The 7,326-nt window shown below is 47.1% G+C and overlaps 2 protein-coding genes across 2 annotated transcripts in view; both read right to left on the bottom strand.

The window, feature by feature from the left end:
• The window catches only part of TBXA2R (thromboxane A2 receptor), a 17,545-nt gene extending 16,054 nt beyond the window's left edge, over nucleotides 1-1,491 (bottom strand). The window contains exon 1 of the mRNA XM_083594816.1: nucleotides 1,229-1,491. The gene's annotated coding sequence lies outside the window, so the exon portion shown is untranslated. The remainder of the gene's footprint in view (nucleotides 1-1,228) is intronic.
• RNF126 (ring finger protein 126) overlaps nucleotides 1-7,326 on the bottom strand; it is a 767,042-nt gene that overhangs the window by 482,029 nt on the left and 277,687 nt on the right. The window lies entirely within an intron of this gene.

The following is a 7,326-nucleotide window of genomic DNA, read 5'->3' as shown; positions in this document are numbered from 1 at the left end:
GAGAGTGTCTTCAGTTCTCCATTCTTTCATCTTACTCCGGTCTTTGTCCTGCCTCTCTGCAAGATCATTTGAGGCACCTAGTGCCTCTGACCATGTGCAGAGTGCATCTCTCCCTTGCCCATAGCAACTTTCAGAGCCTAAGAAGGCGAAATGAGGGGTTCTGGGTAAGAACATGTTGCCTTCCTTCCTTCCTTCCTTCCTTCCTCCTTCTTCCCTTCCTTCATTTCTTTCTTTTCTTCCTTCCCTCCACCTCCCCTTTCCTCTTCAATACCCATCTCTCTCTCTCTCTCTCTCCCCTTCCTTCCTTTTCTTCCTTCCCTCCCCCTTTCCTCTTCAATACCCTTCTTTCTTTCTTTCTTTCTTTCTTGTCCTCCTTCCTTTCTTCCTTTCTTTCTTTCTTTCTTTCTTTCTTTCTTTCTTTCTCTCTCTCTCTCTCTCTCTCCTTCCTTCCATCTCTTTCTCTCTCTCTCTCTCTCTCTCTCTCTCTCTCCTTCCTTCCTTTTCTTCCTTCCCTCCCCCTTTCCTCTTCAATACCTTCCTTCCTTTCTTCCTTCCTTTCTTTCTTTCTTTCTTTCTTTCTTGTTCTCCTTCCTTTCTTCCTTCTTTCTTTCTTTCTTTCTTTCTTTCTTTCTTTCTTTCTCTCTCTCTCTCTCTCTCTCTCTCTCTCCTTCCTTCCTTCTCTTTCTTTTTTCTCTCTCTCTCTCTCTCCTTCCTTTCTCTCTCTCTCTCCTTCCTTCCATCTCTTTCTTTCTCTCTCTCTCTCTCCTTCCTTCCTTTTCTTCCTTCCCTCCCCCATCTCCCCCATCCCCTTTCCTCTTCAATACCCATCTCTCTCTCTCCTTCCTTCCTTCCTTCCTTCCTTCCTTCCTTCCTTCCTTCTTTCATTCTCTCTCTCTCCCTCCTTCCTTTCCTTTCCTTTCCTTTCCTCCCCTCCCCACCCCCTCCCCTCTTCCAATGCCCACCTCCCTCTCCCCTCCAGTCCCTTCTCCCCATCCCTCCCTCTTCCCTCTTCCCTTATCTCTCCCGGAGCCTCGCTTCCCCTTTTGCGCCTTGAAATAAAACCGCTCCCCCCCCCCCGGCTGGAGGATGTGCTCCAACAAGCCTTTGCTAAAAAAACAACGACCATCAGGCTAGCAAAAGACCCACCATCACCAGCATAAAAACCAGTATAAAAACCAGTATAAAAACCACCACCATCACCCTTAGAAGAAGGATTTGGGCTACATACCCTTTTCCAGTCTAAGTTCCCAGAAGTTGAGCGCTAATTCTTGGGAGGCAGCGAAGAGACTGGTCCCTTTGCCCCACTTCGTCTGTCTGATGCATCTGAGAAAAATCGCTTTTTTTTTTTTTTTTTGAGAACTGGGTAGGGAAAAGGGAGGGACCAAGAGAGAGAAGGCTGGGCGGCTCATCCCTTTTCAGGGAAAAGATTGCACAGACAGAGAGAGAGATAAAGGAGGAGACTTGCAGGAGTTTTCCCCCTGGAGGGAAAACGGGAGAACTTCTTTGGACCGGTGGCTTTTTGGAAAGAGGCCTTTGGGAGGGATATCAAGTTTCTAGACCTCATGACAGCTTTTTATTTTCTATTAATCTATTCTATTAATCCCCGCATGTCCAGTTTCCGGACCTCATAGCTGCAAGAGAAAATGCCTAAAAGCATTCGTATATCAAGTTTCTAGACCTCATGACTGCAAGAGAAAATGCTTTAAAGTATTCATATATCAAGTTTCTAGACCTCATGGCTGCAAGAGAAAAATGCCTAAAAAAGCATTTGTATACCAAGTTTCTAGACCTCATGGTTGCAAGAGAAAATGCCTAAAAGCATTCATATATCAAGTTTCTAGACCTCATGGCTGCAAGAGAAAAATGCCTAAAAAAGCATTTGTATACCAAGTTTCTAGACCTCATGGTTGAAAGAGAAAATGCCTAAAAGCATTCGTATATCAAGTTTCTAGACCTCATGGTTGAAAGAGAAAATGCCTAAAAGCATTTGCATATCAAGTTTCTAGACCTCATGACTGCAAGAGAAAATGCTTTAAAGTATTCATATATCAAGTTTCTAGACCTCATGGTTGTTTAAAGAATCAGCAGCCTTTTCCTAATCTGTGATGATTGCAGTTCCCTGGATTCTTTTGGGGGCAAACTCTTTGCTGTAAATGCCCTTAAAACATCTGAGCTTTTCTGCAGGACTTATAAAGTTCGACTCTCCTTTCTGGAGCAGCAGAAATGATTTGCAGACAGACCGGCTTCCTACAATTCCTGAACTCGAACTCGCAGCTTCGCAGAGAACTGGCCTTGCCAACGGTGGTTTATTTGGGATAGCCAAACATGGGCAACGCAAGTTGTTTTTTCTGCTTTCTGCCCTCGCAATATGACCTGTTTATTGAGAATTCGTCGTGATTTGTTTGTAAAAGGATTAGAGGACGGCCAAGGAGCAGCGAACTTTGTTTTGCAGGGATCTGGGATGATGTTTTGGTGCAGCAAGTGTGATCCGACACATCGCCTGTCCCTCCAAACACTAAAAATTATTTGATTCTATTTGGCGACGTTTCTGATCGTTTCGTTCCTTCGCTTTGCCCGGGAAACAGCTCGCCCGGGCGATGATAATGAAAAGAAACCCCAAAATGCCCATCAAAATGACCGCATAATTGGCAAAACCGTGTTTTCAGCTGAGAATTAATTGTCAATTAAGCGAGGCCTGTGGGCAGGGGAATTTTATAGAGAGGTGGGGAAGGAAACGATTTGCCGAATGATGGGAACCACAATGATTTGCTTTTAGGCATTTTCTCTTGCAACCATGAGGTCTAGAAACTTGATATACAGATGCTTTTTTAGGCATTTTCTCTTGCAACCATGAGATCTAGAAACTTGATATACAAATGCTTTAAAGCATTTTCTCTTGCAGCCATGAGGTCTAGAAACTTGATATACGAATGCTTTTAGGCATTTTCTCTTGCAGCCATGAGGTCTAGAAACTTGATATACAAATGCTTTTTTTAGGTATTTTCTCTTGCAACCATGAGGTCTAGAAACTTGATATACAAATGCTTTTTTTAGGTATTTTCTCTTGCAACCATGAGGTCTAGAAACTTGATATACAAATGCTTTTTAAAGGCATTTTCTCTTGCAACCATGAGGTCTAGAAACTTGATATTCAAATGCTTTTAGGCATTTTCTCTTGCAACCATGAGGTCTGGAAACTTGACATGCAGGGATTAACAGAAAATTAAAAGCTGTCTCATGTAGAGCCAGAGGATAATAAGCCCTTTCATCTTTTGTGGGGCTCGGCTGTGTGTCTTTTATCAGCCTTGACAGTTCTGCTGAAGGAAAACAGAGATAAAGAACTATGCAGCTGGGTGAATCGTAGCAGGAAAACAGATCAAGAAAATGAGGCTGGTTAGTATATATAAGAGGAGAGCGCAAAATATGGTCTGAAGCTCAACATCAAAAAAATGAAGATCATGGCCACTGGTCCCATCACCTCCTGGCAAATAGAAGGGGAAGAAATGGAGGCAGTGAGAGATTTTACTTTCTTGGGCTCCACGATCACTGCAGATGGTGACAGCAGCCACAAAATTAAGAGACGCCTGCTTCTTGGGAGAAAAGCAATGACAAACCTAGACAGCATCTTAAAAAGCAGAGACATCACCTTGCCAACAAAGGTCCGTATAGTAAAAGCTCTGGTTTTCCCAGCAGTGATGTATGGAAGTGAGAGCTGGACCATAAAGAAGGCTGATGGCCGAAGAATTGATGCTTTTGAATTCTGGTGCTGGAGGAGACTCTTGAGGGTCCCATGGACTGCAAGAAGATCCAACCTCTCCATTCTGAAGGAAATCAGCCCTGAGTGCTCACTGGAAGGACAGATCCTGAAACTGAGGCTCCAAGACTTTGGCCACCTCATGAGAAGAGAAGACTCCCTGGAAAAGACCCTGATGTTGGGAAAGATGGAGGGCGCAAGGAGAAGGGGACAACAGAGGACGAGATGGTGGGACAGTGTTCTCGAAGCTACCAGAATGTGTTTGACCAAACTGCGGGAGGCAGTGGAAGACAGGAGTGCCTGGTGTGCTCTGGTCCAGGGGGTCACGAAGAGGCGGACACGACTAAACAACAACAACATGGGGATTAGCAGCTAATAAAAGTTTGGGTTCTCTCTTGTTCGGGGCATCCATCTTGTTCCACCTGGTGGCAGGTGGGAGTCCTGTCGCGACAGTCTTCAATCAAGACCAAGCCGACTGGCTGCTGTTTTGCTCTGGTTTTCCTGGCTGGTGTCCTTGTTTTTTGTCCAAGGGAGCCCTCAGATTTCTCTATTAACACCTCCACTGCCTTGCCCCCCCCCCACACTTCTGGGAATCTGGGCTTGGGGGAAAAGGCATTATGAAAGACAAAACGGCTTCTCTCGGCGTGAGAAGAATCCCCGGCGGGAGGTTGCTGGCGCCCTCGGGCCGTATCTCGTAGGGGTCTGGCACCAGGCCCCAGAGTTTATCTGCTCCCTATGGGGCAGGGGGAAGGAGGCAGCTGGAGACATGCCATCGCTAAATGGAACAAGGCTCTGGAGGGGGGTTGCATTGGCAGAGGGGTGAAAAGACAGAGACGCTTTGCAGGAAATATCCAGCATCTGTGCCAGAGGCAGTTGTTTGCAAGGAAAGTAGAAAGCAAGGGAGAATCTTTGGCCTTCAGGCCCAGCTTAGTCCGCAAGAACTCAGTCCAGAAAGGTAAAAAGCAGAGACATCACCTTGCCACAGAACCGGGAGGTAAGCCGACAGAATAAAAGAAAACTATATCAACCACAGAGCCTAGGACTTGCCGATCAGAAGGTTGGCGGTTCGAATCCCCGCAATGACGGGGTGAGCTCCCGTTGCTCGGTCCCTGCTCCTGCCAACGTAGCACGTCAAAGTGCAAGTAGATCAATAGGTACCACTCCAGCGGGAAGGTAAACGGCGTTTCCATGCGCTGCTCTGGTTCGCCAGAAGCGGCTTAGTCCTGCTGGCCACATGGCCCGGAAGCTGTACGCTGGCTCCCTGGGCCAGTAAAGCGAGATGAGTGCCGCAACCCCAGAGTCGGCCATGACTGGACCTAATGGTCAGGGGTCCCTTTGCCTTTTTATATCAACAACCTCAGATGTGCAGATGACACAACCTTGATGGCAGAAAGTGAGGAGGAATTAAAGAACCTTTTAATGAGGGTGAAAGAGGAGAGCGCAAAATACGGTCCGAAGCTCAACATCAAAAAAACAAAGATCATGGCCACTGGTCCCATCACCTCCTGGCAAATAGAAGGGGAAGAAATAGAGGCAGTGAGAGATTTTACTTTCTTGGGTTCCATGATCACTGCAGATGGTGACAGCGGCCACGAAATTAAGAGACGCCTGCTCCTTGGGAGAAAAGCAATGACAAACCTAGACAGAATCTTAAAAAGCAGAGACATCACCTTGCCAACAAAGGTCCATATAGTTAAAGCTATGGTTTTCCCAGTAGTGATGTATGGAAGTGAGAGCTGGACCATAAAGAAGGCTGATCGCCGAAGAATTGATGCTTTTGAATTATGGTGCTGGAGGAGACTCTTGAGAGTCCCATGGGCTGCAAGAAGATCCAACCTCTCCATTCGGAAGGAAATCAGCCCTGAGTGCTCACTGGAAGGACAGATCCTGAAGCTGAGGCTCCAAGACTTTGGCCACCTCATGAGAAGAGAAGACTCCCTGGAAAAGACCCTGATAGATGGAGGGCACAAGGAGAAGGGGATGTCTTCCCCAGTCCTTTCCGGAGACCACGCTGTTTTGAGGAAGGAGGGGGGAATACCCCACGGAGAAAAGTCAATGAGGCTTACGGGAAAGAGCTGGGAACATGCCCCATCTTCTTAAGCTTCATCAGAGCTTTAAAATGTTTCAAACGCTTCGACCCCCTGCCCCAGCCGCAAATTAACATTTGGAGAGCGGTTCCAGTAAGTCCATTAAGGAATTATGACTTATGCATTTGTTTATCAAGAGGATCTGATGTCTCGCTCATCACAGCGTTCGGTTCTCTTCTGCCCCCCCCCCCAATTAATAATAATAATCACAGATTGCAAAAGAACCGATGAAGTCATCTCTTGTTCATTTAGGACATCTGTAATTCCACCCTCAACATCCGTTAGGTCAACCGCAAAACACGTTTCTTGACCACGGGTGGGGAATCTCAGGCCCCAGGATGGCCCTCAAATACGGCCCTCTGTGCCTCTCTACCTGGAAGTCATTTTGGACTCACAGCTGTCCATGGAGGCGCAGGTCAGTTCTGTGTCCAGGGCAGCTCCATCTGGTACGCAGGATGAGACCCTACCTGCCTGTGGACTGTCTTGCCGGAGTGGTGCATGCTCTAGTTATCTCCCGCTTGGACTACTGCCATGCACTCTCCGTGGGGCTGCCTTTGAAGGTGACACGGAAACTGCAATTAATGCAGAATGTGGCAGCCAGACTGGGGACTGGGAGCGGCCGCCGAGACCACATAACACCAGTCCTGAAAGACCTGCATTGGCTCCCAGGACGTTTCCGAGCACAATTCAAAGAGTTGGTGCTGATCTTGAAAGCCCTAAATGGCCCAGTAGACCTGAAGGAGAATCTCCACCCCTATCGTTCATCCTGGACACGGAGGTCCAGGTCTGAGGGCCTTCTGGTGGTTCCCTCCCTGCGAGAAGTGAAGCTACAGGGAAGCAGGCAGAGGGCCTTCTCGGTGGTGGCGCCCGCCCTGTGGAACACCCTCCCATCAGATATCAAGGAAATAAACAACTATCAGGCTTTTAGAAGGCATCTGAAGGCAGCCCTGTTTAGGGAAATTTTAAATTTTTTATTGTGTTTTTAATATTCTGTTGGGAGCCGCCCAGAGTGGCTGGGGAAACGCAGCCAGATGGGCAGGGTATAAATAATAAATTAATCTTAATATGATTACAGTGCTGCCTCGGGTTACATACACTTCAGGTTACAGACTCCGCTAACCCAGAAATAGTACCTCGGTTTAAGTACTTTGCTTCAGGATGAGAACAGAAATCGTGCGGCAGCAGCGGGAGGCCCAATTAGCTAAAGTGGTGCTTCAGATTAAGAACAGTTTCAGGTTAAGAACAGACCTCCGGAACGAATTAAGTACTTAAACCGAGGTACTACTGTAATAAACTTATTACCTTTACCAGGCCCTCAGAATGTGCCCTCTAGGCCATTCTCCTCACCACACCCCAAATCTTTTCACCCAAGCCCCAGTCACGACTGTTCCAGAGGATGGGAAACCAAACCAGAGGATTCAGAAGGCAAGAAAGGGGAATAATCCCATCTTCTGTTTGACAGCCCTTAACATCTCACGTGGGTGG

This window comes from Podarcis filfolensis (genome assembly GCF_964270895.1).
Source record: "Podarcis filfolensis genome assembly, chromosome: 18".
In the NCBI taxonomy this organism is placed as follows: domain Eukaryota; kingdom Metazoa; phylum Chordata; class Lepidosauria; order Squamata; family Lacertidae; genus Podarcis; species Podarcis filfolensis.
Note: the sequence above shows the minus strand (reverse complement) of the source record. Positions and strands in the feature narration are given on the sequence as shown.